Raw genomic sequence first — 26,410 nt, 5'->3', positions numbered from 1 at the left:
TTTGGCTAGTTTTTTGAAAAAATGAAATGGAATAGATGGAGTAAAAATACTGGAGAACTGGTAGGGTCAAAAAAACTTCTTTCTGACTCCAAATAGTAAGAAACGGGATTTTTTATTGAGTGTCAACATCTAATTCAGCTTGTCATTTTATCAGAATGTTTCAGGGTGAGGATGAGACAGATTATATGATCTGTATTTATATTTATTTCAAGAGACCAAGGTAATAGTAATTAAACATAGGGAAATTCACAGCTCAAGCATTATATCTAGAAAGAACTTTGGATATGGCTGTTGGACCATGGATGGACTAGAAAAGGACAAAACCCAAGCCTAACAAGTTTTTTTTTTTTTTTGGAAATATATTGCCAGAGAAACCTCAAGACCAGACTGAAAATCTCTAATGCTGTTCAAGCTATTAAAACAACTTCTAGTCTCCTAATTTCTCATAATCAAGAGGCAGCCTTTAAGTCTGCATTGCCTCAAGGAGGTCACATTAATCCCTATGTAAGATGTGGCCAAGTATGGTAATGGGAAGGAGAATACTTCCCAAGAGAAGAGCTTGAAGTCATGAAGAGCTATGACCAAAATAGATCTTTCTAAAAAATAGACCCAGTTCATGGAGTCTCCACTACCTCTCAAACAAGAACAATTTCCATTGTCTGGTCTCCTAAATTTCAAAATTACTATGGACCCATGACTGCTATCGGTTTCCCCTTGTCTCCCTACCTCTTCCTTCCTTCCTTCCTTCCTTCCTTCCTTCCTTCCTTCCTTCCTTCCTTCCTTCCTTCCCTCTTTCTTTCTTTCTTTCTTTCTTTCTTTCTTTCTTTCTTTCTTTCTCTCTCTCTCTCTTTCTTTCTTTCTTTCTTTCTTTCTTTCTTTCTTTCTTTCTTTCCCTTTCTTTCAGAAGCACACTATGATAGTTAATTTTATTTGTTCAATGCTCATTTGTAAGCACTAAGCATGGACTTTAATTCTGTGAGCCCAGATTCGCATATTTAGGAAGATATAAGCAAACTGATCAATGTATATGGATGAAAAACTGAGAAAGGCTCATGGTTAATCATATTGTAGTTTTAAATTTCTACAGCCAAGAAGCCAGAAGTCACAGGTCTTTTAGATCTTTCTGGGTGTCCCACAAGATATCTGCACTTTTCTTGAGCTGAGTAACCTCATCATCCTTCAGCTTCTGGTTGATAACACTGGTTAACCCCTGAACTTTCAGGATACATGGAAGGCTCAGGAAGATTTCATTCTCAGTGCCATACATTCCCTTCACCATTGTTGACACTGGATGAATCCTGGATTGATTTTTCAACATTCAATGAGATCAGCCATACTTAATCCAGTAGTCCAGTTGGTATATCCTTTTAGTTTGATGACTTCGTATGCACTTTCAAACACCATTTTATGTACTTCCTTCTAATTTTCACTGTCATTGTCTGTTCCCATTTCTGGGTTCAGTTCCTGGAGAGAAACACCTGCCACATTCACTCTGCTCCACGTAGCCACACTTGAGTTACCTTGTTCTCTCAAAATGCATTCATGGCAGCTGCTGGGATGAATGCCAAGTTTTTCAGCCATAAGATAGTGAAATATAGCAAAATTCAGATTACACCCACTTCCAATCACTTAGCTTGGGTAGTCCACTTGGCTTCCATGTAATGTATGTGAGAATATACACTAGGTTGGAAACCACCATTATGATACAATCAGGATTGTACTTGACTATCTGACGAATAATGCATTTGAAGACATTAACATTCCTCTGCACCAGGTTGAGCCACTGTCTCCCTCCTGCTGGCAGACTCCTACAGTTACCACCACAATCTTGGAATTGGCAGTCATGGAGTAATCTTTATCTGTCACAAAATTATCAATTTTAGATGTCTAAAGAATTAAGCTCCTATGTTGCAGATCCATCATTTCTCCTTTGTGTTTATCTTCCAAAACATCCACCAGGGTAAGTTCATCAGCCAGGGACTTTCCCAGAATGCTGATGGCACATGCCATGCCAACTTGTCCAACACCCACTACAGTACTCTTATTGTTTGGGACGGTTGACTCTTCTTCTGTGACTGACACAATCAGTTTTTCCTTAAGAGTTGCCATTGTGCCTAGTGAGAAACAGCTGTAAGAGTCATGTAAAGAAGACAATGCCAGCTGTGTCTCCTCCTTACCTCTTTTTTTTTGTATGGAAGTGTCTGATGTGCATATCATCATTGTATATTGAAGTGAGACATATATTTTATCTTTATGGAAAGGAGCCACATGTGGACTTGATGTAGAGGAGTGGAAATCACCTGGAGAATCTGATTTTGAGGTGGAAACAGTGGCAAGATGGTAATTTAGCCAGTCTGTTTTAGGAATAAAGAGTGTATTCTATGTATTGGAAAAAGGATAAAAATAGATATTTGTTGACCAGAATATTGAGTTGTCACAGATACTGACCAGTATTAATTTCTCTTCTTGGGAACTCTAGGAGTCTATATTTGAGAGCCGCTTTTTCATTTAGGTTGGTGCCATATTCTTGAGTATGGCTGTTGGAATGTAAGCAGAAATAACATGTCGCATTCTGACAGGGATGAGTAAATATATAGCATGTATTCCCTCAGTTTTATCTCTATTTGTTGGCTGAATGATGCCAAGATGATCTTAATGTCAGAAAAGGGTGGAACAACACAAAGAAACAGATGATTTGAGGGAAGTACTTTGACCTTCTCATCAGACTGTGTTTTGAGTGAGGAATGAATATTTGTGTCACACTATGCCATTTCAGAATTTCTTTGTTACTGTGGCTTATTATAGCCTATCCTGACTGATACAGGGGAGTAACACTCTGTGAATATCATGGCTTAATGGACAGGAAAAAACTGTCTCCTCAAATTTATAATACATAGTCATCATGGGAAATTCTATCTGTAGGAAAAAGCAATGTTTTCATTAAAGCAAGGAAGTAAGGAAAGAGATAAGGAAGAGTTTAAAGATGAAAATGAGTTTATATCTTATAGAGTCATGTTTTAAGATAGAGTGAAAAGTTTAGAAAGGTAAGCATAGAGTGCAGCTGGTTAGATTCAGGGAAATATAGAACATCTTGATGGTAGCAGCTCTAAAGATTGCAGGGCCAGGGTGACAGAGATGGGTGACAGTGCCTATACAATGGTGATGAACAGATAGGCCCAGTGTATACTGTTGGTGTAATCAAACTGTGACTACCAGGCTTAATTGCTGGAGGCATTGTGTGACTCCATTTGGGGTGGACTGCTGCCAGTCCTTTTTTTCTTGGTGTCCCTGAAGCCCAGAGTGGTGGCAGGCCCTGAAGCTGTCATGCTTGGACAACATGATGACAGCAGCAATGATTTTGATTCCTGTATTTTGTTTCCCTCGATTCTTGGACTGACTGCCCTAACCCTTCTCTAGAGGCTATTCAAAGGTCAATGTGTCATTGAGATGGTCAGTGGTTTCTTGAAGCATCTTCAGGTCAATTATCAACTTTGCCATGATGCCATTAGAAATCCCTGGTTGTGACAACTGTTTCCTGAAGGTATTGTTTTTCATAATTTGAAGCTGGAGAATAGTTTTCAAAAGGGACATGATTCCTTTCAGGCTTGTTTTTCTCTGAAGGCCTCAAGTTCGATTTCCTTCTAGCTTTTTGAACCTTCTATTTCTCTAGGGAGTTTGAAAATGACATTGTTTACCACATTGCATAGTGCTCCCTTTATCGAGGGCTTGATGTAGAAATTTTCCATGATCTTGGTATTAATGAAAAGTGCTTTTCCTGGAAAACTGGATTGTTTAATTCTTCTCTAGATTATCATGTTTACCGATGGTGTTGGTGGCTAGTGTTCCTGTGAATCTGTGGCTCGTCCCTTGAATGGAAAGTATTTTGAGTAATAATACCACCTTGGGTCCATCTGCTTTTTTTTTAACTTTTATTTTTCCAATTGTCTTGATTTCTTCAGTTTCGCTTTATTTTTTAAATGCTCCTGGATATATTAAGGTGAATTTAAAGACTTTTATGGTGGCTGTGGTGTCAGAAAAAATGAAAGAGACATAAGGAAATGAGGCAAAGAAAATAAGAACTAGAGTAAGAATGAAAGAATAATTACTGTCAGCATTTTGTTTATATTCCTTCAGACCTGCTATTTTAGTGGGGCTCGGCTGACTTCCAGCTGCTAGTATCTGTATCTGTGCTGAGGCCATTTTCTGGAACTGCTAAAGTCCATGATGCATATGTGTGTGGAAGGCTAGAAGTGCCAGAGAATTAGCTTTCCCTGTGAAAATGTTTATCAGTGTCTCTCAGGTTAGTATATAAATACCCCACCTCCCTCACCCCTTGGTTGGGTTATATATGAGTTGTTTTGCATCATTTCCCAATTTGCCCACTGGATTGAGCTCTGGTCACTCATTGTGTTATTGAGCTGCTTTTTCTTCCATGTGTCTCTTCTCCATTCTGCTATCACTCTTCCTTTTAATTCTCAGAGACATCCTTGCATGCCATTCATGTGTCAGAGCTACTTCTAGGGAGACCCAACTAACAGGAAAAAGAGGAAGAGGGAAAGAGGGAGAAAAGAAGAAAGGAAGGGAAAGAGGGAAAGAAATAGAGAGAGACATAGGAGAGGAAGGAGAAGGGAGAAAGGGAGACAGAGGGAGAAACATAGAGAAAATACATTATATTAATGATATATGGGGCGCCTGGGTGGTTCAGTTGGTTAAGTAAGTGTCTTACTTCGGCTCAGGTCATGATCTCACAGTTCATGAGTGTGAGCCCCACATTGGGCTCTGTGCTGACAACTCAGAGTCTGGAACCTGCTTCGGATTCTGTGTCTCCCTCTCTCTCTGACCTTCCCCTGCTCATGCTCTCTCTCGCTCTCTCTCTCTCTCTCTCTCTCTCAAAAATAAACATTAAAAAAAATAAAAAATAATAATATATGTTCACTTTGCTACTTGAAGGATCCTTACTCTTTAAGCAAGGTGTTTTTATAGCCATAAGTATGTAATTTTCTCTGTTAATGAAGGAATAAAACTAAAACAATTTGACTCACCTGTTTAGACGTTTAAGATAGTAAATAAATGCTTATATAAGAGGTTTCTCTATTTTATTAATTAATATATAACTCTAAAGGCTTATCTGATTATGAATGCTGATTTCATTGTTTTTATTCATACTCTTTTTCAGAACCTTAATAAGAACTAACTTCATACCCAGTCCCTCTCTTGTGCACTCTCATAAAATGTGATAAGCCAGATTCTGCCACTCCCTAAAAACCTCATCATATTTAGCTCTCTCTTGGGTACAGGTAAAATTTAGAAACATATTCCTTTAGAATTTGACAAATTCTAGGTAATAAAAGATCTTACTTCATGACATACACCTTCAAGTATTAAATTCATCTATCTATCTATATCTCCAATTTTTGTTATATGTGTATTCTGAACACAGCATTGATGCATCAGGATGCAAAAATGCATGGGCCATGGGCAATTTAAAATCATTTTAAGAGAAAGGACATAGCATATATATTTATTCATTTGTTCATTTTTTCTAAGCAGAGCACTGAATTAGATGCTGTGAAGAATACAAAAGTACATCAGACACTATCTATCTAGCCAATAGAAACGCACTATATATGTACAACTGAAGACTGACCCAAGAAGGGACCACTATTTGTAATATCCCACAACTGGAAACGAGCCAATTGTACATCTACAGAAAGATGGATAAACAAAGTGGGATACATTTATGCAATGAAACAATACAGTAATGAGACTGTGTAAATTACAAGGACATGAAATAACATGGATGAATCTCGAAAGTATAAACTTGAGCTCCTCAGCCCCCGCAAAAAAACCAGATACAAAATAGTACATTCATTTGATCCTGTTGATACAAAGTTTAAAATTAGGCTATATTGATATAAATCAGGATTTTAGATTTCCTTGAGGCTAAGGTTAGAGACTGAATGGGAATATGAGGTGACTTCTGGTATTCTACTAATTTATTTCTTGATCTTGATCTTACCATTTATTTCTTGATTTATTTCTTGGGTGTGCTAGCTTTGTGAATATTTACTTATCCATGTGTACACTTGTGATTTATATACTTTTTCATATCTATGATATTGAAATATGTATATATGTATATATGTACACATATACATATACATGTATACACATATATATATGTATATATAAATCAGACATATTTTTTCTTTGAGTTTACATCTGCTAGGAGAGATGTGGTATGTAAACACATACCTTTAATTTTATAACCCATAAGTACAATATAGCAAAAGGTCCTAGAATTAAAGATGAGAAAGAACTGCTCTTTGACCTGCAAAGAATCAGAAATGCTTAAAGGAAGTAATGAACACGTTTTGAGATTATCCTGGAAGGGTGAGTAGGGGCTGCCAAGTGTGTGGAGAGTGGAAGGACCTAAGTGGAATAAGAAGGACCTAAGCAGATTAAGAAGAAATGTGCTGGAATATTCTACAAATAAGTTTCCTGTGAGGTCTGGACCTTAAGAACTGTGGAAGATAAACCAGATGAGAAGTTGGTGCTGGATGACAGAAAGCATTCAACAGTAGACTGAGGAATTTGAGTATGTTTTGTGGAGTGCCAATATTTTTAAGCATAGTTGATATGATCAGAACCATAGCTGGAAAGAATATAAGGACACTGCGAAATATAAAATAGGTTGATGTGATGGAATCCTGGATGAGGGAGGCCAGAAAGGACATATGGAAAGAATACCAACTCATTAGACTTGACGATTGATTTAGGTGACGACAAGGACCCAAATTGAATGTATATTTTCATGGTTGAGTGACTGTCATTTGGAGGGAAGGAAATTATATGACTCCATTTGAGGTAGATTGTGTTTGAGGAATCAGCAGGTTATTTAGAGGTTGAGCATGTACTTTGTAAACACAGGACTGGAGCTCAGGAGAGAGGGTGAGATTTGAATTTGAGTCACATCTGCATAAATGTGATTGAAGTAGTCAAAGGCCAAAGTGAAGAAAAGAAAATAAACACTGTGCTGTATAATTTTGACTTTATATCTAATAACATAGAGGATTAAAGCAAAAGTATTGGAAATATAACTAATAGTACACACAACAATAGCAACTACAATGATACTATACAAGTTTTTTGAGCATAGGGAATGTGTCTTGTTAACCATCGTATCCACAGTCCCTTCACAGCTCCCAGGACATGATAAATATGTTTTTTAAGTTTTATAAATTTTATATGCATTGTACTTTACCATTTTTAAGTTCCATTATCCTCACTGTCTCAACAGGTTTGTAATTAATACTATAGAGATGTGATGGAACAGTTACATTTCTATACTTAGGAAGAATGTATTTGTCCCTATATATTAAAATGGAATCATTATTGTCATCTCATATTTTCCTATAGCTAATGAGCAAACTTTTCCCATTTATCTTGGCCCTAGTATCAGTCAGATATATTTCACAGTGACCATGATGGGAGAAAGTCTGAGAAGGAGAAGCGTAACTGGCCTCGCTTCAGAGAATGTGTGTTTTGTCACACTGCAGATCAACATCTATCAAAAGTTAGTGCTGAAATGCAGTTTGCAGTTCTATGCTTGTGATATAGAGGTTCCTACATGGTGTTATAGTGCAGTTTTTGCAGAAAAATAGTTTTAATTATATGAACTTCACAGGGGTATTGTGAGGGGGCAGTCGGGTAAAGCTTGTAAATACAAAGTGCAAACTCTCCAACACCCAGAAGAGGTGACACAAATGTTAGTTTGCTTATCACTATTAGAAAGTTCACCAGTCATCTGGGTAACAGCAGTATTCTCTTCCAAGAATATTCAGGGTAAATCCCCTAATAGAGTAGCATAAATTTACTGGCAGCCCAGGAACACAGGTCCTAATTAGATCTTTGCTCTGGTGGCAAAATTCTTGACTTACCTTGTGTTTGGAATGTATAGGCTATAGATTATTACAGCTGTCACTTGTTAGGATTTTAATGACAAACATGATTTCTAAACAGAAGTCTATTATTCTCTTAAATGCCAAACCCACAACATGAGTGGTAATAGCATGCATTTGATAATCTGATGACAAAAATATCTACAGTAAACACTGGTCATAATCTAATCCCCTATTAGGGGCATTATCGCAGTCTTGTCCTATTTTATTTTTAAATATTTCCCCTTACAATCTCTTTGTATTACAACATATCAACCGGAGTAAATATCATGGGACTGTATTCCAATTTCCACATTCATCCAGATGAATTAGAACGATAGCAATGAAGACACAATTTTGGTGTTAGGAATTATCCTCATATCTTCCATTCATCCCTTTGACATTCCCTTAACCATCACTGGCAGTCTCATTGCTTTGCCTTTGGGCTTCCACTTATTTTTCTCTTTATCCTAACTAATAAAGATAGATGGATAGATGACTAGATAGATAGATAGAAATACATATATGTATGTGATGTGCAATATGGTTTATACACAAATGTTATTTTCTTCATGTTTTTACTTTGCAAAAGCAGAACACATAGAATGTATTATTCTTAGATCTTTTAATTTCATGTAGAGTATTATTTGCAAAACACAGACAACTTATAATCTCCTTTACTGTCCAGATTCTGTGAGACTTAAAGGACACATATATTCACGTTTTTCAGGTGAAAGGCTGAAGTTTATAGATTCTAAGTGACTTGCTGAATTTCACAGTCAGTAACATACAACTAGGTCTTGTATCAATTAGGGTTTTGTTTTTGTTTTTGTTTTTTGTTTTTGTTTTGTTTGGGGTTTTTTTGTAGAGAGCAAAACAAACCCACCTAAAGGCAAAAATGAATTTGTCAGACAGACTTGGAGGTGTCACAGAAATCAGAAAAGCTGAAGAATCAAGTTCATAAAATAACATAGACTAGTTTCATGACCACTTCACTCACCTCAAGAGCATTGCTGGAGTAAGTTATTTCTTAATATTATAAGTCTGCTTTGTCTGCCAAGATTCAGATTCTAAGAAGGAGGGTCTGGTTGGTCTTGTTTGGGCAATGTGTCTACTTTTTCAACAGAAATGTGCTTGGCAACTTGATTAATAGACCCACCTGACTGTGTCTTATGGGAAGAAGAGTCCTCCCCCAAAGAGGTAGAATAAAATGCTAGATAACCACAAAGCCACAAATGTCCCTATAGCCCTATATTCTTGGCTTTCTGTTCCTGATTTTAATGCCTTTACTGTGATAGGAATAGATTTTTGCTCATTGGAGTCAACATCTCTGATAGCTACAGACATATTGGCAGTCAATTTCACAATTTGAGACATGAGCTAGAGAGTTAGAACTCTTTTAGAATTATGTAAGATGCATGTACCCTGTTGTTAACACACACCTCACCACCAATTCCTGACTACCCTTTCATGTTTGTGAGGACCAATCAGATTGCTCTGGGTGGTCCCATTCTAAGAAATACAATATAATTGGTAAAAGGAATAATATCATAGTTCCAGCTTAGGGTAAGTTATATATAAATGATAAGTTGTGTTGTAACAAGGTATTATGTTCTCCAGATTTAATTAGCTTGGAATGTGAGTTATAACTTCTTGTGAGGGAGAGGATTAATTAAATTCTTGCAGGAGGGGGAAAAGCAGTCTGCATATTTTCAACACAAATAGGTAATATTTTTTCCATATTAATTGCCAGTTCTCATGATTTAAACATCAGGGTCATGATTACTACCCTTTATTTTTCCAAGTAGAGGACAAGGCAAATGAAAACAGGAAACAAGATAGAAGAAGAAACAAAAAGACAAAAAAAAATACAGAGTACTCAATAAACTTTAACTCTTCTGGCAGTGATCTCTATAGCCCACCATTTATCCAATTATAAGTGCTAATATTAGGAAGGAAAATAATTTTTCCACCATCCTTCTGGGTTCTTGGCCAAGGACACCCTCTGTAATAAAAGACAAATTAACAGAAGGAAAACAAACAGAAGTTTAATAACAGGTATACCTCCAGTGTACATGGGAGATACCCGGGAAAATTGAGTAACTCCCCCAAACGCCCAAGCCTCCATCTTAAATAACATCTCCAGCTAAAAACAAAAGAAGACGGTGGGGGTTGGTGGAACCAGTTATTACATAAGGCTATCAAAAAGGCATGGTAAACAAGGGTATGGTTGTTAAGCAGATTTATGTCTGTGCTTTCTTCATTGATAAAATTTTCTAGATTTGGTTATCCTCTTCTTCCTGGTACAGAGAAGGAGACACACTTAGAAATGGAGATTTCCAATTTAAATGTGTGTCTTACAAAAGGGTAATTTTTATGCAGTTTTCAGAACTTCTCTGATGTCTTTAGTTTATTAAAAACTAAAAAAAATCAGCTAAAATAATGACTATGCTAAGGAGACATAAATTGGGATGCCACATTCTTTCACCAATTCACAAGTTTTCTAAGGAAGCTGAGATATCAGTGGTAAATACATGTCTCTGAAGCTATCCAATCATTTTACTTACTAAATTTATTAAATAACAGGTTAATATGTTTCCAATTGGTAGTCAGTATAAACACACTAAATTTAGGTATTGAGAACCTCACCAGTTGCCCAGACCCAAATCCAAAGAAGTTATGAGTAGAATGATAAAATAGCATGGCTTCAAAGTAACATATCTGGGTTATTTGGTCCCTGATACTTACATAAGCTTGGAAAAGTTTTTTAACCTCTGAGCCTTAATTAAATCACCAGTAAAATAGTGATAATAATACACATCTCATAGGCTTATGGAAAAATTAAATGAATATGTGAAATTTCTCATACATATAAGGTAATTGCAGACGTTTGTTCAAATCTGATCAAATTTGCCATAGAGAATACAAAGATATTTAAGACCACAACAGTAATTTAAGTTCTAATTAGAAAGTAAAATAATACAGAGAATTACTCAAACCAGATTCATATAAATCAGGAATCTTATACAATGTAAAGCTTTAGTAATAACTTTAAGGACAAAGGTAATTATATTAAACAAGAAAAACCAGAAAATTTCTAGGGCCATAGTTTCCCAGACCCCTGTTTGTCCCTTCAGAGGCACAATAACCCAGTTTAACATGAGATTCTTAAACAATATGTATTGTTTGCGTCACTTACTCAGAAGACAGCTATCTCAGACATGAAACATTTCTGTGTTATACTGTTAAATCGCCTACATGACATTTTCCAGGAAGACATGTTTTCTTTCATAGTTGTGAAAGAAAAGTTGATAATTTAGAATTTATTAAAATTAAAAACTTCTGAAAAAGATAGTGTTAAGAAAATGAAAAGGCAAGCCACAGATGTGGAGAAAATATTTTCAAAACATATATCTGATACAAGACTCATATCCAAAATATACAAAGTCTTAAAACTCAACAATAAGAAAACAACCCAACTAAATATGGGCCAAAGATCAGAAAAGACACATCACAAAAGGTGAAGTGTCACACATACATAAGAAAAGATATTCAATATATATGTCATTAGGCCATTACAAATTTGAGCAATAATGAGATGTCACTATACATCTATTAGAATAGCTAAAAAGTGAAACACTGAAAATACCAAATGCTGATGAGGATGTGGAGCCACAGGAACTCTCATTTCTTTTTGGTGGAAATACAAAATGGCACATCCACTTTGAAAGACACTTTGACAGTGTGTTACAAACCTGAACATACTGTTATCATATGGGTTATCATTTGTGCTCTTAGGTACTGATGTACTTGAGTTGAAAACTTATAGCCAACAAAAAATGTGCGTGTGAATATTTATGGTAGGTTTTTATATAATTGCCCCAAACTGGACACAACTAAGGTCTCCTTCAATAGGTGAATTAATGTACAAGCTGTGGTGTATGCATAGAATGGAATATTTTTCAACAATTAAAAGAAATGAGCTATCAAGCCAAAAAAACATGTTTAGGAATATTGAGTACGCATTTGTACATGAAAGAACCCAGTCTGAAAAGGCTACATATTATATAATTCCAATTAAATGTCATTCTAGAAAAAGGCAAAACTATGGAAACAGTAAAAAAAAAAATTAAAAAAAAAAACCAGTGGTTTCCAGGGTTTCAGGATTCAGGGGAGAGTTAAATAGGTGAAGTACAGGGGATTTTTATGTCGGCAAACCTATTCTTTGTGATACTCTAATGTATCATACATGACACTATGTATTTTGAAAAATGCGGAATTTTACTGCACAAATAGTTTACCTTAATGTATGCAAATACAAAAAATCATTTAGAAGCTTAGGGTATCACAGGCAAAACTATACGGTGTGTCAAGAATATCTATCTGTATTGTAAATGTATGAAAAAATCTCAACGAAGCAGGTGGCGGTGGGTGGGGAATGCTGACCTAAGTAACCAGAAATTAGTGGATTTTGCAATACTGAAGGCCAAAGGAACTGTGCCTGCTCATTGTATTTTGGTTGCTAAAGTTGTTTCCCTTGAGGGAAAGAGTAACAATTCTGATACTTCTATGCATGTATACTGGAATTGAACAGCTAAGTAAATGCATGGTGGATGGTGGGAGCCAGGTTTCTCACTGTTGGAGTGGGAATTTGCAGAAAAATAAGAATAGGAGGGTAGAATAATTCATGTGGCGATGGCTTAAAGCTGGAGATATTGGTAAGATCTCATGTTTAACTTAAAATAGATGTATATGTGGTTACATGTGGAAATAATACACAGATTTATTTCTTTTTTGCTGTCTGCTGAGAGGACCTAAAAGAAGTAATACCACAGTAGCAATGAGCACACTCAAGACCCAGATCTTGGTTTCTAATACCACGTACTAGTAAAAAGAACCAGCCCTCCCTGGAGAAATGACTGATTCTAGGCAATATATGAGATGAACCTGAAGAATCTTACAGTATCAGAAAATATACAAGTGCTCAAACAAAGAAAACCACACTGATTATGTCAAAGGGGCACAGAACCCAACTGAAAGAGCTTCCAATGGCCAAAGCTGGAACATTTTGAGGAAAAAAATACATGAAATAATATTAGATTATAACCCAGAGTACAAAATGACTATCTGTGAATCCATGCTGATATAAATCTCAACTAAAATAATAAATAGGAGAGAAGAGACAAATCTAAATAAATTATGCAGATTCTCTGTTCTCAAAGAGAGGGATTATAAATCCTCACTCTTTTTTTTAATTTTTTAATGTTTTTATTTATTTTTTAGAGACAGAGACAGAGCAAGTGAGAGAGGGGCAGAGAGAGAGAGGGAGAAACCGAATCTGAAGCAGAGTCCAGGCTCTGAGCTGTCAGCACAGAGACCAATGCAGGGCTCAAACTCACAAGCTGTGAGATCATGACCTGAGCCGAAGTCAGATGCTCAACCGACTGAGTGACCCAGGCGCCCCCTAAATCCTCACTCTTTAAATGTGGAGTGTGAACAGCAACTTCCATCCAAAGAGTATAACATGGAAAAGGGAGAAACTAGAATAATTTTGTGGTGCTGCAATCTGACAAACACTACTTCAGCCAGCTAATCAAAGTCAACATCAACAGTCATAAAACATGTTGATAGAATGTACCTTTGGTATGATAGGAATGCACAAATGAAAATGTATACAGTATTTCAGTCCCCGATAGTGCTGGAGAGCCAGCTGGAGTTGCTTTCATTTGTGTACCTTATAACTTCTTTTTCTTTCTTTCTTTCTTTCTTTCTTTCTTTCTTTCTTTCTTTCTTTCTTTCTTTCTTTCTTTCTTTTACATAAGATGAAATCACCACTGCTTTGAACAAAGTCACTTTTCATTAAGTTTCCTTTTAGTTGCATCTTTACACCATACTATATAAAGTCCAACATTTTTCTGTTCTGAAAATGGTGTGAAAAGTGTAAACTGAAATGGATATTTTGGGGCTTTTAGAAGCACGATTCTAATAATGGACTTCATTTGCCATAAAGAAAGTATTCTTTACCATTCTTTTGTTTTGTTCTGTTTTTTAATAAAAATTTACAGATTAAGAGGGTCATTTCCCCCTTATCACAAGAAATGAGGTTCTATGAGGATATGAGTTTCTGTCCTCTTTTTTTTTTTTTTTTTTTTTTTTTTTTTTGCTGCTGCAGTATTTCCATCACCTAGAGAAGCACCTATTAAAGAGAAGATGGTCAATAAATATTTGATAAACCAGTGCATCATTGCACTATCTGCATTTGCCTTTTAAATACTTCGCTGTACCTGGGGAGATGCTAATTGAAGTCATGGAAGTGGCTGAGATTGTTACGTTAAAACAGATTCTTGGCATACGTACTATACTTTGGGTTAAATGAGGAAGAAACAGTGATAAAATAGACAGAGATAGTATCAAAGAGATGGAGGAGAACTCATGATGTAGTGTCATGGCATCCAGGGGAAGCCAGCATTTCCAAAATGAGGTTCTCAATAATAAATATTTCAGAGAGTAATTGAGAGCAAGCTGTTAGATTTATTTGTAAGATAGTGACAAATTTTGAAAGATCTCTTGAATGATGGGAATAAATCAAATAGATCCCAAGATGTTAGTAAATAAGAATAGTTGGAAATTGAGGCATTAGTAAAGGAGTTTCTTATTAACCTCAGGATTGTGTGTTAATGTGTAAGGTCATATATGTTATGCTTCAAGTATTTCTCAGCACACAATAAGTGTTGTTGCTGTTCTTTATTTAATAATTACTATTTCAAAATGTCTTTCTCCTAGTTTCAGCTTAAAAGTGAGGAAATGTAGGGGCACCTGGGTGTCTCAATTTGGCTCAGGTCTGATTTTGGCTCAGGTCATGATGTTGAGGTTCATGAGTTCAAGCCCCGCGTTGGGCTCTGTGCTGACAGCTCAGAGCCTGGAGCCTGCTTCAGATTCTGTGTCTCCGTCTCTCTCTGCCTCTCCTCCACTCACACTGTCTGTCTCTCTTTCAAAAATAAACATTTATGGGGTGCCTGAGTGGCTCAGTCAAACATTCCACCTTTGCTCAGGTCTAATCTCACCGTTTGTGAGTTTGAGCCTTGCATCAGGCACCATGCTGACAGCTCCTGAGGCCTGCTTTGGATTCTGTGTCTCCTTTTCTCTCTGACACTCTCCCGCTCACACTCTGTGTGTCTCTCTCAAAAATAAATAAACATTAAAAATTTTTTTTAATAAAAAATAAACATTTTTTAAAAAGTGAGGAAATGAATATTGTATATTGTTCAGATAGTAGTTGTAATCTTTCATAGCCTTAAGCATAATCCTTAATGCACAATGAACTTTTAATAAATACCATTTCACTTGTCATATTAATGATTCTATATCCCATTTTCCTTTTTCTTGAAATCCATGACAGTCCTCTATTGCAAAATAATGGATAAATTCTATTTAATACATATACAGATAACAAGTTGACACCTCTAGCTAGTAAACAGACAAAAATGTTACTATAGTTTGGGAATAGTATGCAATAATACAAAATTCACATGTGAGGATCTTGAGAAACTTAACAGAAACCCATGGGGGAGGGGAAGGAAAAAAAAAAGAGGTTAGAGTGGGAGAGAGCCAAAGCATAAGAGACTGTTAAAAACTGAGAACAAACTGAGGGTTGATGGGGATGAGGGGAGGGTGGGGGATGGGTATTGAGGAGGGCACCTTTTGGGATGAGCACTGGGTGTTGTATGGAAACCAATTTGACAATAAATTTAACATATTGAAAAAAAAACACAAAATTCACATGTGAGTCCTTGAATAATTGCCAGACCACCTTAACTTTCATTGTTTCAATGAATTTTATAGAAACCCTATGAAGAACAGGGTATGAGGGTATTATTTTGAGAAAAAGTAGTAACGTTTATGATTAGGTTGGGGTTTAGATTACTTCCAGTGCCATTTATCACTTATGATCTTTGTCAATTTAACTCAACATTTCTAGCTTCACTTTCTTCTCTTCTGAAAGAGTTCCCTCCATAGACAGATTGAGACAATTGGACAATCAAGTACACAAAATCTTACCTTTCCATTGCCATGCCACATACAGGCAGATAGAAATAAACCAATTTCTAATTGATTTAAAGTGAATATGGGCGAAACAAATAGAATATGTACTTGGCAAATATAATAGCTGAAATTAAACTCAATCCTTTGGATTCTCAAAGGCTTTTTCTTATACCTTCAGTCACTGATATTTGGAAGTGCTAGCATGTTGGTATATTCTTTACTTATTACATCTTGCACTTGAGTTTTAGGTCCTGAAATTTATTCAAGAATATTTTGATAATCATTCTGCTGAAAATCTAATGTGAAGTTTGGCTCTCCAAAGGTATATTTCCACTCTCTTAATAATAGCTAGAGAAATTACTCAGAAGTTCCTTTCATTCCACAATATCTCAGAAATTGAGAGCAGATAATGAGAATGTATTTGCAGTCTTAATGTTGTAATTCCCAGTGGAGATCTTCACATTTTTAATTATTTAACGATGTCATTTAAATATTATCTGTCCTCTATGAATATTTCATGTTCATCAAAAATTCCCTGAAAAAGTAAAAATAACCTGTACATTTGTTAAAGAGGACAGTATCAATAATAGCATCCAAATGGCACTTTACTGCCTTTGGCTTGGGGAATAGTTTTTAATCCAGTGGTTCCAATCAGTCATCTAACATTTTTGTAAGAGTACACAGACTGAGGGCATGTTAACAAAGAGACTCCTGGAAATAGGGTTTGAATAATACAGTAGAACTGGAAATAAGCTCTGTCTCAAGATGAGGTGTTCTTCAGGAATATGTAGAAAGTCTCTAAAAGTCAAAGCTGAACCACCTGCATTGATTTGATCATTTCCAATGACATGTGTTATGGACTGAATTGTGTTCACTCCAAATCTATACATTGAAACCCTAACCCTGCAACGTAACTGTATGTTTGGAGATAGGGAATTTGAAGAGGTAATTAAGGTTAAATGAGGTTGGAGCCTTAATCCAATATGGCTGGTGTCTTTGTAAGAAAAAGAAGAGACAGTAGGGATGTGTGCACACAGAGAAAAGGCCATGTGAGGATATAGCAAAAGGTGGCTATCTGCAAGCCAAGGAGGGAAGCCTCAGAAAAGGCCGGTGTCTTTATCTTGGACTTTTAGCCTTCAGAATCATAAGAAAGTAAATTTCTGTTGTTTAAGCCAATCAGTTCAGCGTGTGGGATTTTGTTAAGGCAGCCCAAGCAGACTGACACAACCTATTTCCTTTAGGAGGTACCATGGTCTGTGGAATATTAAAAGCAGAGGTATGAAGTTAAATAATTATAGGAAGTATAGTTAAATAATATGAGTCACCATATATAAAACATCTAATTTGTTTTGAGTGAAACAGGTATCTTTTATTTCCAAATAAAACCTATAATGTTAGCATATTTATTCTCAGTATATAGATGAGAAAACTGAGGGTTTGAAGAATTAAATAACTTTCTCAAATCAAAGAGATAAAAATTAATTGAATGAATATTAGAACTTAGATTATTTTTTATTTTAAAGTGATGACCTTGCCAGTATGCCATATGCCCCCATGTCTGCATCTTTCTGCGACTCTGGTTTTCACTCCATCGTCTTGTACTTTTCTTACTCCTCCACACCCCTCCCCCCCCGCCATTGTGTGTGTGTGTGTGTGTGTGTGTGTGTGTGTGTGTGTGTGCCTGTGTGTGCCTCTGTCTTTCCCTCCCTTTCACTCCTCTCTGTCTCTGTCTGTCGGTCTGTCTCTCTCTCTCTCTCTCTCTCTCTCTCTCTCTCTCTCTCTCTCTCTCACACACACACACACACACACACACACACATAATCTCTCTTGTCTCTTCTGTTCTGCTATCATTCTTGCCCATACATTGTCTATGCTTGGTAAATATGGTGACCTACACTAAATACACCAAATCTCCTTCAGGTTATGGAGTACGAGAAACCAAGAGGTAGATAATAGAGTCAGGAATAACTTTGTTGTGGCTCTTCTTATTACTTACTGAGGACAACTTGCTGTCAGCTCAATCTTCAACCTATTTTGCCCGCTCCTAACCATTTTGTTTTCAATTACTATTTTACCTTGGCAACAAAGTCAGAAACTTTAAGTGCATTAGTCTCATTGTTAATTCAATTAAAATACAGCTTCTAATTACATCCTCTCCAAGGAACTAGGAAGCAAGTTGGAAACCACTGAAAAGTGAACTATTGGAGAGCTTTTGAAGGTTATCAGAAAAGTTAAGAGGTTGGGAAACTGCTTTATGAACCAAAAACAAAATAATTGATAGTAGGCATAGGTCTTTCTTCCTATTCTGTTCTTCCTCCATTGACCTTTATCACCTTTCCTCTACCCTCCTCCTGCCCCGTCACCTTCTCCTCTCCCATTACGGTTTCTTTGTTTGGAAACCTCTTTAGTTTGTTTCTAAAAATTCTTCAGGAATGAATGAAATTGAGCAATTGCATGTGTGCATTATTGGAAAATTTTCCAAAGTTTTATATTGTTTTGAACTAAGGAATTTTGATGGGAATGATTCGAGATGCTTCCACTCATTAATACAGTGCTTAAATGTATTATCTCTTTTACTATTGCTAATGACCCAAAAGAATGGTTGCATGGATTATTCCCATTTGTCAGATGTAGAAATTGTGTCATGAAGACATTTAGTTACTTGTCAGAGACACATAGCCTGTAAGGGTAGAACTTAGTAGCCTAAATCTATAGATTGTACTTGTCAAACTTCTTTATACAACATAATGAGTGTCTGTATATTATGCAATTTATAATAGTTACTTTAGAAAATAAGAAAATTACAGCCCTCTTCTTAAATTTGCAGTAAGCAGTATATTTTTACATGGTAGGCTATTCAAAATGGAATTTATCTGTTTACTTCTTAAATCTGATGATCCAAATTTTTTATTTTTGTGTAAATGAGTTTCTTAAATTTACTCCTGTTCTTATCTTATTATCATATTTTATAGTCAGATGTACGTGTACATATGTGTCTCCTTTTTTTGATGGTTGAAGAAAGGAGAGATTATAGCTAACAGGTCCACCAGCTTTGGAGTAAAAAAGTCTGAGTTAATCCAGTAGTAAACATGTCATTTTAGACAGTCTACTTATCCATTTAGGTCTCAAGTTCTTAATTTGAAATTACTCATTAAGATAGCTATGTTTCTTCCCATAGCACTTTATTTCTGGATTATTTATTCTGTGAGAAGGATGGCTTACAAGATAAATTCTCATGGCAATAAAAGACTGTCATTTAAAGTGTATATATTCTTTAGATGAAACTGAAAATAATAATGGTAATGATATCTTTTGATTATCAGCAATTGGTTGCCAGAAATTAGCAGTTCTAAGGAAAGAGCATACTAAATCTTAGATGCCAAAATTTGGAAGATAATCAGAGTTCCTTCAGTACTTCAGAGAACCTTGAATTTTGCAGGTGTAGACGTGATATGGGTGTAGATGTCCTGTTTGTGTAAACATCTTCCATGAATGACATCATGCACTTATGGATGAAGAAATCATATGTTAATTCATTTGTCTTTGATCCATAAAATCATAGAGAGTCATTACACAAATAAAAAAATATCCAAGTATAAAATGTGTAATGCTCAAAGTTAAACAAGGGTTTGAAAAAATGAAAGTAATTCTGTATTGCACACTAAAGTAATTAGCTGTCTGAAGTCTTTAATTAGTATATATTTGAATTTAGAATTAATATTGTAGCTATTAAATTACTGCTTATTTTGGATGATTCTAGTGGCTAAATCAAATGCAGTTGAATGCAGTTGGATGTTCTCAGTGCATTATGTTGTTTTTATTAATGAAAATTAATTTCAGTTTAGATTGCATAATTTTCCTGTGTATACAAAGTTAAATTTATAATTGCTAATAGATACCAATTCAAGAAATATCATGAATTCAAAATTTTAAATGAATTTCATTTCCATAGCCCCTAATAAAATTCTCACATATGTTAAATATGTACAAATATTTCTAGCATTTATGATCTTTATATGTGAAGATCATTCAAATTTATTTTTGGTGATTGATGACATCAGGTCCCTGAAACTTTATTATTTCAGCATAAAAGTGAACTGAAAAAGCAGTGAATCCTGAATTGACTTGTTTTGTGATTTCTGTAATGTTAAAATGAATTTTTCTCCAATAAGATACTGTATTTTTTGTTTTTGTTTTTGAGACACAGAGAGAGAACATGCATGTGAGTAGGGTAGAGAGAGGGAGAAAGAGAATCTTAAACAGGCTGCACATTCAGCATGCAGCCTAATGTGGGGCTCAATCCCATGACCCTGGGATCATGACCTGAGTAGAAATCATGAGTCAGAATTGTTCAATGGATTGAGCCACCCACACATCCCCCATAAGATAATATATTAAAACTAAATTCTGAATGTCTATATGTGCACACTCACACAAATGGTTGTATATATTTAGTTTATATTTTATGCTGGTATGATCCTTTTCACTATAGAAGATATAGTTTCAGGATATATTAACAAAGGCTGTTTCTTAACTTTGGAACAAGTCTTGAAACCAAGATTTAGTATATTTTGCTGGATTTTCTATCCTTAACAAACTAAGAGGATTTTTTTTTTATTTTTGACTCTCTTGAAGAGTAATATATATATATATATATATATATATATATATATATATATATATATTTGCTGAGAAGAATCTAATTTAAATATATAGAATAAAAAATCCATTAAATAGTTTAGTTGCAAATATATTATTATTTTCTCAACAAACTGACACTAATATTCAGACAGAAGCCACTTGTGCTTTCCCTGCTACTGTCAAAATCTTTTTGTTAAGGTAATGTGGTGAACCTCTTAGCCTGGAATGGTTTATGATTATGAGTTTGACCTAGTCCTAATTTCTCATTCTTTTAAACTGTCCTGGTTCTCAAACATCTTTTGATTCCTCTTGACATTCCTTCCCAGTTCCAGATAGCCACTTGTTTATATCAGTGTTAAAACTTTAATTTCCCATTATTCTTTGTGTCTACCTAGGCTCTTTCAAAGTTAATACATTTTGGTACAGAACCCATTACCTACATTGTTATTAGTTAGTTTACTGTTTCCATCCTTATTTGTTATTATACTGATTCGTGTAGCTGTTAAAAATTCCTCCAGTTGTTAATATTCACTTTCTAGTAGCTTTTGCTACTGCTTAGGGTAGGGATTCTTTGTTTCTCTGAGCCACTGCAGTAAATGGCCATCACATTGTAGCCACGTACTTTCTAAAACCAGTTTCTTTTTTTTTTTTTAATGAATATAATTTATTGTCAAATTGGCTTACATACAACACCCAGTGCTCTCCCCAACAAATGCCCTCCTCAATACCCATCACCCATTTTCCCTCTCCCCCACCCCCCCCATCCACCGTTAGTTTGTTCTCTGTATTTAATAGTCTCTTGTGGTTTGCCTCCCTCCCTCTCTGTTTGTATCTATTTTTTCCCTCCTTCCCTTCCCCCATGGTCTTCTGTTCAGTTTCACAATATCCACAAAAGAGTGAAAACATATGATATCTGTCCTTCTCTGACTGACTTATTTCACTCAGCATAATTACTACCTTCCAGTTCCATCCACATTGCTGTAAATGGCATGATTTCATTCTTTCTCATTGTCAAGTAGTATTCCATTGTATATATAAACCACATCTTCCTTATCCATTCCTCAGTTGATGGACATTTAAGCTCTTTCCATAATTTGGCTATTGTTGAAAGTGCTGCTATAAACATTGGGGTACCCGTACCCCTATGCATTAGTATTCCTGTATACGTTGGGTAATACCTATTGCTTGGTCATAGGGTAGCTCTACTTTTCATTTTTTGAGGAACTTCACACTGTTTTCCAGAGTGGCTGCTCCAGTTTGCATTCCCACCAACAATGCAAGAGGGTCCCCGTTTCTGCACATCCTCACCAGCATCTGTAGTTTCCTGATTTGTACATTATAGCCATTCTGAACAGTGTGAGATTGTATCTCAGTGTGATTTTGATTTGTATTTCCCTCACGATGAGTGATGTTGAGCATCTTTTCATGTGTCTGTTGGTCATCTGGATGTCTTCTTTGGAAAAGCGTCTATTCATGTCTTCTGCCCATTTCTTCACTGGACTATTTGTTTTTCAGGTGTGGAGTTTGGTGAGTTCTTTATAGATTTTGGATACTAGCCCTTTATCCGATATGTCATTTGAAAATATTTTTTTCCATTCCATTGGTTGCCTTTTACTTTTGTTGATTGTTTTCTTTGCAGTGCAGAAGCTTTTAATCTTGATGAGGTCCCAATATTTCGTTTTTGCTTTTAATTCCCTTGCCTTTGGAGATGTGTCGAGTAACAAATTGCTGTGGCTGAGGTCAAAGAGGTTGTTGCCTGCTTTCTCCTCTAGGGTTTTGATGGTTTCCTGCCTCACATTTAGGTCTTTCATCAATGTTTAGTTTATTTTTGTGAATGGTATAAAAAGTGGTCTAGTTTCATTCTTCTGCATGTTGCTGTCCAGTTCTCCCAGCACGATTTGCCAAAGAAACTGCCTTTGTTTCCATTGGATGCTCTCTCCTAGTTTGTCAAAGATTAGTTGGCCATACATTTGTGGGTCCAATTCTGGGTTCTCTATTCTATTCCACTGGTTGTGTTGCTGTTTTTATGCCAATACCATACTATCTTAGTGATTACAGCTTTGTACTAGAGGCTAAAGTCTGAGATTGTGATGCCTCCCGCTTTGGTTTTATTCTTCAATATTACTTTGCCTATTCGGGGTCTTTTGTGGTTCCATACAAATTTTAGAATTGTTTTTTCTAGCTTTGAGAAGAATGCCAGTGCAATTTTGATTGAGATTGCATTGAATGTGTAGATTGTTTGGGGTGGTATTGATTTTTCAACAATGTCTATTCTTCCAATCCATGAACATGGAATGTTTTTCTATTTCTTTGTGTCTTATTTAATTTCCTTCATAAGCTTTCTATAGTTTTCAGCATACAGGTCTTTTACATCTTTAGTTACGTTTATTCCTAGGCATTTTATGGTTCTTGGTGCAATTATAAATGGGATCATTTGCTTTATTTCTCTTTCTGTTGCTTCATTATTTGTGTATAAAAATGCAACCAATTTCTGTACAATGATTTTGTACCCTGCAGCTTTACTGAATTCATGTATCAGTTCTAGGAGTCTTTTGGTTTAGTCTTTTGGGTGTTCCATTTAGAGTATCATGTGGTCTGCAAACATTGAAAGTTTCACTTCTTCTTTGCCAATTTTGGTGCCTTTGATTTCCTTTTGTTGTCTAATTGCTGATGCTAGGCCTTCCAAAACTAATTTAACAACAGTGGTGAGAATGGACATCCCTGTCATGTTCCTGATTGCAAGGGGAAAGCTCTCATTTTTTCCCCATTGAGGATAATATTAGCTGTGGGCTTTTCATATATGACTTTTATGATGTTTAAGTATATTCCTTTTATCCCAACTTTCTTGAGAGTTTTTATTAAGAAAGGATGCTGTATTTTGTCAGATGCTTTTTCTGCATCTATTGACAGGATCATATGGTTCTTATCCTTTCTTTTATTAATGTTATGTATCACATTGATTGATTTGAGAATATTGAACCAGTCCTGCAGCCCAGGAATGAATCCCACTTGATCCTGGTGAATAATTCTTTTTATATGCTGTTGAATTCGATTTGCTTGTATCTTGTTGAGAATTTTTGTATCCATGTTCATCAGAGATATTGGCCTGTAGTTCTCCTTTTTTTTGGGGGGGGGTCTCTGTCTGGTTTAGGAATCAAGATAATGCTGGCTTCATAGAATGAGTCTGGAAGTTTTCCTTGCATTTCTATTTTTTGGAACAGCTTGAGAAGGATAGGTATTAACTCTGCTTTAAGTGTCTGGTAGAATTCCCCAGGGAAGCCATCTGGTCCAGAACTCTTATTTTTTGGGAGATTTTTGATAACTAATTCAATTGCTTCACAGGTTATGGGTCTGTTCAAGCTTTCCATTGCTCCCCGTTTGAGTTTTGGTAGTGTGTTGGTGTCTAGAAATTTGTCCCATTTCTTCCAGGTTGTCCTGTTTGTTGGCATAAAATTTTTCGTAGTATTCTCTGATAATTGCTTGTATATCTGAGGGATTGGTTGTGATAAATCCATTTTCATTTGTGATTTTATCTGTTTGGGTCCTCTCTCTTTTCTGTTTAGAAGTGTGGCTAGGGGGTTATCAATTTTGTTTATTTTTTCAAAAAAAAACAACTCTTAGTTTCATTGATCTGGTCTACTGTTTTTTTGTTTGTTTTTTGGGGTTTTTTTGGATTCTATATTGTTTATTTCTGCTATGATCCTTATTATTTCTCTTCTGCTGGGTTTGGGATTTCTTTGTTGTTCTGCTTCTATTTCCTTTAGGTGTGCTATTATATTTTGTATTTGGGATTTTTCTTGTTTCTTGGTATAGGCCTGGATTGCAATGTATTTTCCTCTTATGACTGCCTTTGCTGCATCCCAAAATGTTTGAATTGTTGTATTTTCATTTTCATTTGTTTCTATATGTTTTTCAATTACTTCTTTAATTGTTTGGTTGACCTATTCATTCATTAATATGATGTTCTTCAACCTTCATGCATTTGGAGATTTTCCAAACTTTTTCCTGTGGTTGATTTCAAGGTTAATAGCATTGTGATCTGAAAGTGTGCATGGTATGATCTCAATTGTTTTGTATTTATTGAGGTCTATTTTATGGCACAGTATGTGGTCTATCTTGGAGAATGTTCCATGTGCACTTGAGAAAAATGTATATCCTGCTGCTTTTGGATGAAAAGTTCTAAATATATCTGTCAAATCCATCTGGTCCATTGTATCATTCAGGGCCACTGTTTCTTTATTGATTTTCTGTCTAGATGATCTGTCCATTGTTGTAAGTGGAATATTAAAGTCCCCTGAAATTATCACATTCTTACCAATAATATTGCATTAATTGTTTTATATATTGGGGTGCTTCCAAATTCAGAACATAAACATTTATAATTGTTAGCTCTTCTTGATGGATAGACCCAATAATTATTACATATGCCCTTCTTCATCTCCTGTTACAGTATTTAGATTAAAATCTAGTTTGTCTGGTATAAATAAGGCTACTTCAGCCTTCTTTTGACTTTAATAGCATGATTGATGGTTCTTCATCCCCTCATTTTAATCTGAAGGTGACCTCAGCCCTAAAATGGGTCTCTTGTAGACAGAAAATAGATGGGTCTTCTTTTTTTATCCATTCTGATACGCTATAGCTTTTGATTAGAGCATTTAGTCCATTTACATTCAGGTTATTATTGAATGATATGGGTTTAGGGTGAATTCCTTTGTTTCCTAACTTTGAAGGAAGAAAGGAATTGATAAGGTAAAAAAATTAAAATTAAAAAATTAAAAACAACACACATACAAAAAATCAAATAAATAATGCTATATTCTAGGTGTTTTTTGGTCTGGTTATTGAAAGGAGCTTGATAGATTAGAGAAAAAGGGAGGAAAAAAGGAAAACGTTTGAAAATTTGAGAAAATGAATACAATGAAATAGAATAAAATGAAATGATGGAAGTAAAATAGAATTTGAAAAATTTACAAAAAAGTAAAAAATAGTAGAAAAAGAATATTTTTAATAAAAATTGAAAATAAAAATAAATTTTTCTTTCTGTGTTCAAGAAAAAAAAATGAAAAAGAAAAAAGAAAATTGAATAGACAGACCAGCAAACAGACTGAAATATGATTGAGATTACATCGGTTTCCCCTAGAAGTCGAACTATGAAGCACTTTATAGTCCATAAACTAAGCAGGCAGAGAGATTTGTGGTGTTCCTGAAGAGCAAAGTTGGCCCGGTTGTGTGGGGCTTAGTGTAATGGCGCCATTCTCTACTAGATGGAGCTGCTTAGCTTACTGGGGTGGATTGTTGTGGCACTTGTAGGTGTGTATGCGCATGTACAGGAGGGGTTAAAATGACATCACCCAGCCAGCCAGACTCCAGTTTCGGAAATCTGTTCTCCCCTACTAGCAATTGCACACGCATCCTTTATCTCCGGCTCTGTCCACTCCCCACTTCTACACTGTCTGCGACCAAACCGTCAGGCTGCCAGGCAGCACCTCCTTCCTGAGTTTTATCTCAGATGTGGCTGTGTTTCCTGACCCCTCACTTCTGAGAGTCTGAGGCTTTGACCCACTCAGATCCTCTGAGGGAGGGTCTCACTGAGCAATGGCTCAGTGCTGGTCACACCCAGGAATGTTCACAGGCCTGTGCTGCTGCCAATGCCCAGAGACTGTGGCTGGGCACCAGCCCACCCCCAGAAAAAGTTCACGTGATCGTATAGCAGCAGTGTTTCAGGGATTATTGAAAATCACAACACACATCTGGCACCAGGCTTCACCCTTAATGACCTTATTCCA

The 26,410-nt window shown here is 35.8% G+C and overlaps 1 long non-coding RNA gene and 1 pseudogene across 3 annotated transcripts in view; one reads left to right on the top strand and one right to left on the bottom strand.

Annotated features, from left to right (window-relative positions):
* The window catches only part of LOC109492102, a 1,189,585-nt gene that overhangs the window by 814,903 nt on the left and 348,272 nt on the right, over positions 1-26,410 (top strand). The window lies entirely within an intron of this gene.
* LOC101081250 lies at positions 1,103-2,109 on the bottom strand (annotated as a pseudogene).

Source organism: Felis catus, chromosome D1 (assembly GCF_018350175.1).
Source record: "Felis catus isolate Fca126 chromosome D1, F.catus_Fca126_mat1.0, whole genome shotgun sequence".
In the NCBI taxonomy this organism is placed as follows: Eukaryota; Metazoa; Chordata; class Mammalia; order Carnivora; family Felidae; genus Felis; species Felis catus.
Note: the sequence above shows the minus strand (reverse complement) of the source record. Positions and strands in the feature narration are given on the sequence as shown.